Source organism: Carcharhinus amblyrhynchos, chromosome 7 (genome assembly GCF_965287045.1).
Source record: "Carcharhinus amblyrhynchos chromosome 7, sCarAmb.v2.hapA, whole genome shotgun sequence".
Taxonomy (NCBI): domain Eukaryota; kingdom Metazoa; phylum Chordata; class Chondrichthyes; order Carcharhiniformes; family Carcharhinidae; genus Carcharhinus; species Carcharhinus amblyrhynchos.
The window spans coordinates 121,506,677-121,517,357 of record NC_137330.1 but is presented as its reverse complement, the minus strand read 5'-3'; positions in this window follow the sequence as shown (position 1 = coordinate 121,517,357).

Sequence of the window (10,681 nt, the reverse complement as noted above, 5' to 3'; positions counted from 1 at the left end):
AATTAGTTTAAAGCCCTCCTGACAGCTCTAACAAAACGCAAAGAAGGAACTCAGTCCCAACTCTGTTCAGGTGCAACCCATATGGCTTGTACAGGTGCCACCTCCTTCACAGCCATCCCAGTGTCCCAGGAATCTAAAGCCGTCCCTCATGCACCATCTTTCCACCACACATTCACCTAACTTTTCCTCCTATTTTTGTACTAATTTTCATGTGGCACTGGGAATCTTCGAATCACGCAGCACAGAAGCAGCCCCATCAGCCCATCATGTCTGTGCCAACCATCAAATACCAACCTATACTAATCCCATTTACCGGCACTTGGTGCATAGCCTGCTAAAAGAGATGACAGGGGAAATAACAAATGCACTCGTGGTAACTTACCAAAATTTGCTGGACTCTGGGGCAATTCCAACAGATTGGAAAACAACAAATGTGATGCCCCTGTTTAAAAAAGGAGGTAGACAAAAGACCGGTAACAATAGGCTGGTTAGCTTAACTTCTGTAGTGGGGAATATGCTTGCATTTATCTTCGAAGAAGAAATAGCATCTGGATGGAAATTCTCCCATCGTGAAAGGCAAGTTATGTTTAACTAATTTAGTGGAATTCCTTGAAGACATTATGAGTGTGGTGGACAACGGGGAACTGGTAGATGTGGTGTGTCTGGATCCACAGAAGGCATTCAACAATGCTGCAGAAAGGTTGCTGCATAAGATAAAGGTGCACGCCGTTACAGGTAATATATTAGCATGGAGAGAGGATTGGTTATCTAACAGAAGGCAAAGAGTCAGGATAAATGGGTGTTTTTCTGATTGGCAATTAGTAACTAGTTGTCTGCTTCAGGGATCAGTGTTGAGGCTGCAATTGCTTACAAATTTATATATATATAATTTGGAGTGTGTCGAAGTTTGCTGATGACACTAAGATGAGTGGTAGAGCAAAGTGTGCAGAGGACGCTGAAAGTCTGCAGAGGGATATAGATAATTTAAGTGAGTGGGCAAGGGTCTGGCAGATGGAGTACAATGCAGGTAAATGTGAGGTCATCCATTTTGGTAGGAATAACAGCAAAATGGTTATTATTTAAATGGTAAAAAATTGCAGCATGCTGCTATGCAGAGGGACCTGGGTGTCCTTCTGCGTGAATCATAAAAATTTGGTTTGCAGGTGAGCAAGTAACTAAAAAGTTAAATGGAATTTTGTTCTTCATTGCTAGAGGGATGGAGTTACAGTGAGGTTATGAAGCAACTGTGTAAGGTGCTGGTGAGGCCACACCTTGAGTACTGTGTACAGTTTTGGTCTCCTTGCTTGAGGAAGGATATATTGGCACTGCAGGGAGTGCAGAGGAGATTCACTAGGTTGATTCGGGAATTGAGAGGGTTGGCTTAAGAGGAGATATTGAGTACTCTGGGGCTTTATTTATTGGAATTTAGAAGAATGAGGGGAGATCTTATAGAAACGTTTAAGCTTATGAAGGGAATAGACAAGATAGAAGCAGGGAAGTTGTTTCCACTGGTAGGTGACACCTGAACTAGGGGGCATAGTCTCAAAATAAGGGAAAGAGATTTAGGACTAAGTTGAGGAGGAACTTCTTCAACCAAAGTGTTATGAATCTGTGGAATTTTCTGCCCAGTGAAACAGTTTAGGCTACCTAATTGAATGTTGTTAAGGCAAGGATAGATGGATTTTTGAACAGTAAAGGAATTAAGGGTTATGGTCAGCAGGCAAGTAAGTGGAGCTGAGTCCATGAAAGGATCAGCCATGATCTTATTGAATGGCGGAGCAGATACAAGGGGCAAAATGGCCTACTGCTGCTCCTAGTTCTTACGTTGTCATGCCTTGGAAATTTCAGTGCTCGTCCTGATGCTTCTTAAATGCTACAAGAGTACCTGCCTCCACAATCCTCTTGGGCAGTGTGTTCCATATTTCCAACACCCTCTGGGTGAAAAAAACCAACCAGCTAAAAATAGCTAACAATGTAATCATAAGGCATGGTAAAGATAGAATCATAGAATCCCTACAGCGCAGAAGGAGTGCGACAACAATCCCACCCAGGTCCTATCCCATAACCCTATGTAAAGACACTGCTAATCCCCTAACACTAATGGGCAATTTTAGCATAGCCAAACAAACCAACCTGCACATCTTTGGACTGTGGGAGGAAACTGGAGCATCCGGAGGGAACCCACACAGACACAGGGGGAATATGCAAACTCCACACAATGACCCAAAGCTGGAATTGAACCTGGGTCCCTGGGGCTGTGAGGCAGCAGTGCTAAGTACTGTGTCACTGTGCCAACTATGAATGTTCAATCACACTTGGTGAGGTATTGAAAGCCATTGACCAATATTTTAAACTCCAAGTTGTGCGGTGATCCAGAGGTTAGTGCATGTGAGATTCTGCTTGCTAATTTTCTGATTGCAGGAACCATCTCATTCCTACCTAATTCCATGCCAATGTGAAACATAACTTCTACATATCCTACCACCAGTCTCTTCAGATATCTACATGTGACATCAAGGAGATAGAGCCAGATCTTCCAGGTTGCAGAAGGTCCACATCAGGAATTAACTTCATTGAGATCAGATGACCTGATCTCAAGAAGCTCATGTTATGACACAGCAGTCAATCAGTTATAGAGTCATAGAGGTTTATAGCATGGAAGCAAGCCCTTTGGCCCAACTTCTCCATGCTGCCCTTTTTTATAAACCCGTAAGCTAATACCAGTTTTCCGCTTTTGGCCCATATCCCTCTATACCCATCGTACCCATTTAACTATCTAAGTGCTTTTTAAAAGACAAAATAGTACCCATCTTTCTGACTACCTCTGGCAGCTTGTTTCAGACAGTCACCACTCTCTGTGTGAAAAAATTGCCCCTCTGGACGCTTTTGTATCTCTCCCCCTCATCTTAAACCTATGCCCTCTAGTTTTAGACTCCCCTACCTTTGGGAAAAGATATTGACTCCCTACCTTGTCTATGCCCCTCATTATTTTATAAACCTCTATAAGATTCATTTTGGTAGGACAAATTTGAATGCGGAGTTACAGGGTCAATGGCAGGGTTCTGAGGGATGTGGAGGAACAGAGAGATCTTGAGGTTCATATCCACAGATCTCTGAAGGTTGCCACTCAAGTGGATAGAGCCGTGAAGAAGGCCTATAGTGTGTTAGCGTTTATTAACAGGGGGCTTGAGTTTAAGAGCTGTGGGGTTATGCTGCAACTGTACAGGACCTTGGTGAGACCACATTTGGAATATTGTGTTCAGTTCTGGTCACCTCACTACAAGAAGGATGTGGAAGCATTGGAGAGAGTGCAGAGGAGATTTACCAGGAAATTTCCTGGTTTGGAGGGTAGGTCTTATGAGGAAAGGTTGAGGGAGTTGGGGCTTTTCTCTTTAGAGCGGAGGAGGATGAGGGGTGACTTAATAGATGTTTATAAGATGATGAGGGGGATAGATAGAGTGGAAGTTCAGGAACTATTTCCTCGGGCGGATGTAGCTGTTATTAGGGGGCATAACTATAAGGTTCATGATGGGAGATATCGGAGGGATCTCCAAGATAGGTCCTTTACTAAGAGGGTGGTTGGGGTGTGGAATGGACTGCCTGCTGTGGAATCGGACACTTTAGGAACTTTCAAGCAGTTATTGGATAGGCACATGGAGCACTCCAGAATTATAGGGAGTGGGATAGCTTGATCTTGGTCTCAGACAAAGCTCAGCACAACATTGAGGGCTGAAGGGCCTGTACTGTGCTGTACTATTCAATGCTCTATGTTCTAAGATCACCCCTCAGCCTCCTATGCTCCAGACAAAAATGTCCCAGTCTATTCAGCCTCTCCTTATAACTCAGTCCATCAGGTCCTGGTAGCATCCTAGTAAATCTTTTCTGCACTCTTTCTCGTTTAATAATATCCTTTCTATAATAGGGTGACCAGAATAGCACACAGTATTCCAAGTGTGGCGTTACCAATGTCTTGTACAGCTTCAACAGATGTCCCAACTCCTGTATTCAGTGTTCTGGCCAATGAAACCAAGTATGCCGAATGCCTTCTTCACCACTTTGTCCACCTGTGACTCCACTTTCAAGGAGCTATGAACATGTACCCCTAGATCTCTTTGTTCTGTAACTCTCCCCAGTGCCCTGTCATTAACTGAGTAAGTCCTGCCCTGGTTCAATCTACCAAAATGCATAACCTCGCATTTGTCTAAATTGAACTCCATCTGCCATTCGTCAGCCCACTGGCCCAATTGATGAAGATTCCACTGCAATTGGAGATAACTTTCTTCACTGTCCACTATGCCATCAATCTTGGTGTCATCTGCAAACTTACTAACATTGCCCCCTTTATGCTCATCCAAATTATTAATATACAATTATACCGTTAGCTCACACCTTGCTGCTGCTTAGACAACACTTAAGAGAAGTGCCAAATTAGGATTAAGATTTTAATATCTGCATATTGACACTAAGGGGAGACATGCACTGGAATTCTATTGCATCGCCTGCCACAGAATTGGAGCAGGCGAGGGGCGGACAACGGAAATGTCTGTTGGTCTTTTTTCTCTGGAGCATAGGAGGCTGAGGGGTAGTCTTAGAACATAGAATAGTACAGCACAGTACAGGCCCTAGGCCCTCGATGTTGTGCCAAGTTTTGTCCGAAACCAAGATCAAGCTATCCCACTCCCTATCATTCTGGTGTGCTCCATGTGCCTATCCAATAACTGCTTGAAGTTCCTAAGTGTCCGACTCCACTATCACAGCAGGCAGTCCATTCCACGCGGCAACTACTCCCTTAGTAAAGAACCTACCTCAGATATCCCTCTGATATCACGTTCGAGCAAGGCTGTAAAATCCCATCCATGGTGTTAAGTGATAAACACACATGCTTATGAATTGTGATGATACTAAATGATGAGCGTGCAGACATTGTATTTGGCCTGATTCAGATGTGGCTTCAATGAAAATGACAGTCATGTAAATTTGATGCAAAGCACACAACTGTTGAGAATGGAGCCAATTTTATAACGGTGAAGAGTAAAACATAGACTGGACAATTCATACATGGACCGATGTGGCGATTGAGAGGTTTCCTAAGTTAAGTGAACACAATTATGTCACAGCAAGCCACGGTCTTTGCATTCTTTTTAGATTGCTGTATTCTACTACTTCTTCCCAAATTGCCCTTGGGATGTTCTTGCTTTGGTATCTCTATAATGAGGACTTTTCTTAAGTGAATTCGTGCAAGATACAACACATCACTTTGAAATTCTTTACAAGCTGTATTGCAGGAGTCTTCCAGGAATATGGTGTGATCTTTGGCATACTGTGTTGTAATAACTCTGATGGCAATATAGACCCTATTAAACTGGTATTCAGCTAATTTCCTGGGAAAGCTGCCATCAGCCATGGTTGCAAAGAATAGCCTTTGATTTCTTGGGATCCCTTCAAAGACTGTGCTTTCTGGGTGAAAGGGGGCTGGAATAATGGACTACCACATACCATCTAATGAAGGTATCCTGGAAGTTGCTTCTGGTCAGAAATGAGCTGGTCAGGCTACAGTCAAGGTATATTCCCTTAAAGGGAAAGATAGGGAAAATAAATCCAGAGTTCTCTGGGTAAGGAAGAAAACTGTGTCTGTGACAGGTGTCAGTTAGAAAATACAGTTGAGAACAAGGATGAGTAGAGAAGGTTCAGAGGGGAGGTGAAAAAATACATTAGGGTACCGAAGGAGAAGTATGAGAAAAGACTGACAGCCAACATAAGGAGGAATCTCAAAGTCTTCATGAGTCATATAAATAATAAAAGGGTGGTTTAAAAAAAAGGCTAGCGTCAATTAGGGACCTAAAAAGGATTTGCACAAGGAGACGGGTATAGCTGAATGTTACCAAGGAGGTAAATACTACACAGGACATGGTAACAGAAACTCTAAAAATTTTTTAAAAATGCTCCTCCATTCAATCATTTACTGGATGTGAACATCACTGGCTAGACATGATTTCCCTTTCACAAAATCATGTTGACACTGTCTGATTCTATTATGATTTTCTAAATATCCTATTACTATCACTTTAATGATGATTCTCGTATTTTCTCAATGACCAATGTTAGGCTAATGGGCAAGCATTTATTATCCATTCCTAATTGCCCTCGAGAAGGTCGTGGCAAGCATCGTCCTTAAACCACTGCAGTTTCTGAAGTGTAGGCACATCCATAGTGCTGTTTGGGAAGGAGTTCCAGGATTTTGACCTAGCGACAGTGAAGACAAAGTGATAGAGTCATAGAGGTTTACAGCATGGAAACAGGCCCTTCGGCCCAACTTGTCCATGTCGCACGTTTTTTAAAAACCCTTAAACTAATCCCAATTGCCCGCATTTGACCCATATCCCTCTATACCCATCGTACCCTTGTAACTATCTAAATGCTTTTTTAAAGATAAAATTGTACCCGCCTCTACTACTACCTCTGGCAGCTTGTTCCAAATACTCACCACCTGCTGTGTAAAAAAATTGCCCCTCTGGACACTTTTGTATCTCTTCTCTCTCACTTTAAACCTATGCCCTCTAGTTTTAGACTCCCCTACCTTTGGGAAAAGATGTTGACTATCTACCATGTCGATGCCCCTCATTATTTTATAGACCTCTATAAGGTTATCCCTCAGCCTCCTACGCTCCAGAGAAAAATGTTCCAGTCTATTCAGCCTCCCCTTATAACTCAATCCATCAAGTCCCAGTAGCATCCTAGTAAATCTTTTCTGCACTCTTTCTAGTTTATTAAAATCCTTTCTATAATAAGGTGACCAGAATTGCAGGCAGTATTCCAAGTGTGGCCTTACCAATGTCTTGTACAACTTCAACAAGACGTCCCAACTCCTGTATTCAGTGTTCTGACCGATGAAACCAAGCATGCCAAATGCCTTCTTCACCACTCTGCCCACCTGTGACTCCAATTTCAAGGAGCTATGAACATGTACCCCTAGGTCTCTTTGTTCTGTAATTCTCCACAATGCCTAACTTTAACTGCGTAAGTTCTGCCCTGGTTCAATCTACCAAAATGCATTACCTCGAGTTTGCCTAATTATCATTCATCGGCCCACTGGCCCAATTAAAGAACAAAAGAACAAAAACAGCTTGGGAAACAGGCCCTTCGGCCCAATGAGCCCACGCTGCCATTTTAACATTACCAGTCCCCCCTCCACCCATGACCCTTATCTATGCTTATGGCATTCCACATTGAGGGAAAACTAATTTAGGGACAATTTATTACCTCCAGTCAGCTTAATAGCACATCTTTGGGATGTGGGAGGAAACCGGAGCACCCGGAGAAAACCCATGCAAGCACGGGGAGAATGCGCAAACTCCCACAGACACTGGCCCAAATCCATGTGTCTGCACAGCAAACATTGATAGTCACTGAGCTGTCGTGTTGCCCAGCATCTGGTCCAGTTTAAGCGTACACTAACGACATGAAGTACCAGGCTATTCTCGAACATCCAAGAGCAGCCCTTGTACGACCCATCACGTGTATGCCCCTCATTGGACAACAAGGCGGACCGACTTAAAACCTGTGAATTAGTATCATTCCACATCCTTATACATTACCACGGACGTCCCAATGCTCATGAACCTTATTTAAAACAATCTCCTATATCCTTCCATTTCCAACCCACTCATGTGCTTGTCTAAGTTACTCTTAAACAACTCCAGCGTGCCTACCTCCACCACCTTGCTTGGCAGAGCATTCCATACCCCACTACCCTGTGTGAAAAACCTTCCCCTAATACCTCTCCCTCCTCACCCTAAGCCCGTGGCCCCTCGTACTGTGTGTTTCTAACATAGGAACTAGCTTACCACTGTTTACTCTATCTATACCCTTCATAATCTTACATACCTCTATTAGAACCCCCCTCAGTCACCGTCTTTCAAGGGAAAACAGCCCCAATTTGCTCAATCTTTCCTCATAACCCAGTCCTTCCATACCAAGCAACATCCTGGTAAACCTCCTCTGCACTCTCTCCAGGGTCTCCATGTCCTTCCGGTAGTAAGGCGACCAGAACTGGACGCAGTACTCCAAATGCAGCCTAACCAATGTTCTATATAACAGCAACATTAGACTCCAGCTCTTATACTCTATACCCCTTCCTATAAAGGCTAACATACCATAAGCTTTCTTCACAACCTTCTCCACTTGTACTGCCACCTTCAAAGACTTGTGCACTTGCACCCCCAGGTCCCGCTGTGTTTCTATACTCTTTATAGGCTTACCCTTTATCATATAATGATCAAGATCCCGTTGCAATTGGAGATAACCTTTCTCACTGTCCACCACGCCACCAATCTTGGTATCATCTTCAAACTTACTAACTATGCTCCCTATATTCTCATCCAAATCATTAATATAAATGACAAATAACAGGGGGCCCAGCACTGATCCTTGAGGCACACCGCTGGTCACAGGCCTCCAGTTTGAAAAGCAATTGTCTACAACCACCCGCTGGCTTCTGTCAAGAAGCTAATTTTGTATCCATTTATATACCTCACTTTGGATCCCATGAGAATTAACTTTCTGCAACAACCTACCATGCAGTACCTTGTCAAAGGCCTTGCTAAAGTCCACGTAGACAACATCAACAGCACTGCCTCATCTATCTTCTTGGTTACCCCTTCAAAAAACTCAAATTTGTGAAACATGATTTTCCACTCACAAAGCCGTGCTATCTGTCCCTAATCAGTCCTTGCACCTCTAAATGCCTGAAGATCCTGTCTCTCAAAATACCTTCCAACAATTTACCCACCACAGACGCGAGGTTCACTGGCCTGTCGTTCCCAGGCTTTTCCCTGCAGCCCTTTTCAAACAAAGGCACAGCATTTGCCACTCTCCAATCTTCAGGCACCTCACCCGTGACTATTGATGAATCAAATAGCTCAGCTATGGGACCCACAATTCCCTCCCTAGCCTCCCACAACGTCCTGGGATATAAGAACATAAGAAATAGGAGCAGGAGTAGGCCATCTAGCCCCTCGAGCCTGCCCCGCCATTCAATAAGATCATGGCTGATCTGTCGTGGCTCATGTACTTCATCAGGTCCTGTAGATTTATTCACCTTGATGCGCTTAAAGACTTCCAGCACCTTTTTCCTCTAATATGTACACTCCTCAAGCCATCACTATTTATTTCCCCAAGTTCCCTAACATCCATGCTTTTCTGAACAGTAAATACTGATGAAAAATATTCATTTAGGATCTTACCCATCTCTTGTAGATCCACACATAGATGACCTTGTTGATCCTTAAGAGGCCCTATTTTCTCCCTGGTTACTCTTTTGCCCTTTACGTATTTGTAGAAGCTCTTTGGATTCTCCTTTGCCCTATGTGCCAAAACAATTTTGTTTCCCCTTTTCATTCTCTTGATTTCTCTCTTAACTCTACTCCTACACCCGCTATACTCAAGTGCAATGTCTGATTTACCAATCTTTGGGGAATTCTGCTGGCTGTGCATAAAGAAATGGATGAGTTAGCTCACTGTGGCAAACAATGTATTTTTGAGATGCTTTAAATAACAGGCTGTGCACAGCTTTACAATGTATTGATGCACCCCAGCAGCAGCCCAGAAATAACTCCATGGCACAGAAATTACAACTTTCTGCCTATGTCAGAATAGTGCATATTGTGAATGTTATCTTTAAAAAGTAGCATAACTTAGCAACAGTTCCTCTGCAAATCAAAGCCTTTACAGGCACCGTACAGCAGCCAGTAGAGGATAGGTGATGCCACCACTGACTGGAGGATGCCTTCTGTGCTGCCTGACCAGTTAATTGTCCATCCATTCTCATTAGAAACAACTAATTTTTGGGCAGCACAGTGGCTAGCACTGCCCCAGGGTCCCAGGTTCGAATCCCAGCTTGGGTCACTGTCTGTGTGGAGTTTGCATATTCTCCCCACATCTGTGTGGGTGTCCTCCTGGTACTCTGGTTTCCTTCCACCATCCAAAGATGTGCAGGTTACATGGATTGGCTATGCTAAATTGTATCTTAGTGTCAGGGGAGCTACCTATGGTAAATGCATGAAGTTATGGGAATTGGGTCTGGGTGGGATTGTGGTCAGTGGGCCGAATGGCCTCCTTCTGCGCTGTAGGATTCTATGACTAACTCTTTTTATATGTTAGCATTGTGTAATAAAATTTCCAGATCTATTGAAGAATTAGTTATTCATATCACACATAAATAATATATATAATCCAAAGTGTGTGGTTAGATAAAGCCATGATGTGGGTATGCTGGCGTTGGACTGGCATAAACACAGTAAAAAGTCTGACAACACCAGGTTTTAGTCCAACCGATTTGTTTGATAATAGACTCACAAGCTTTCGAGGTTTCCCTCTTCGTCAGGTGAAGGTCACCTGACGAAGAGGGAAACCTCGAAAGCTTGTGAGTCTATTATCAAATAAATCGGTTGGACTAAAACCTGGTGTTGTCAGACTTTTTACTAGATAAAGCCATACAATGTTGAGAGTTTTTATGAATGGAGCATTGTTAAAAATAAAATAAATTCCAAATAAGTACAAAACATTGGTTAAGCCATAGTTAGTGTTGGATGGAGTTTGCGCACCTCATCACACAAAGAATTAAAATCATAGATAATTTCACTGGCATGGCATCTGGGATAAGCAACTGTAAGCGTGAGCAGCA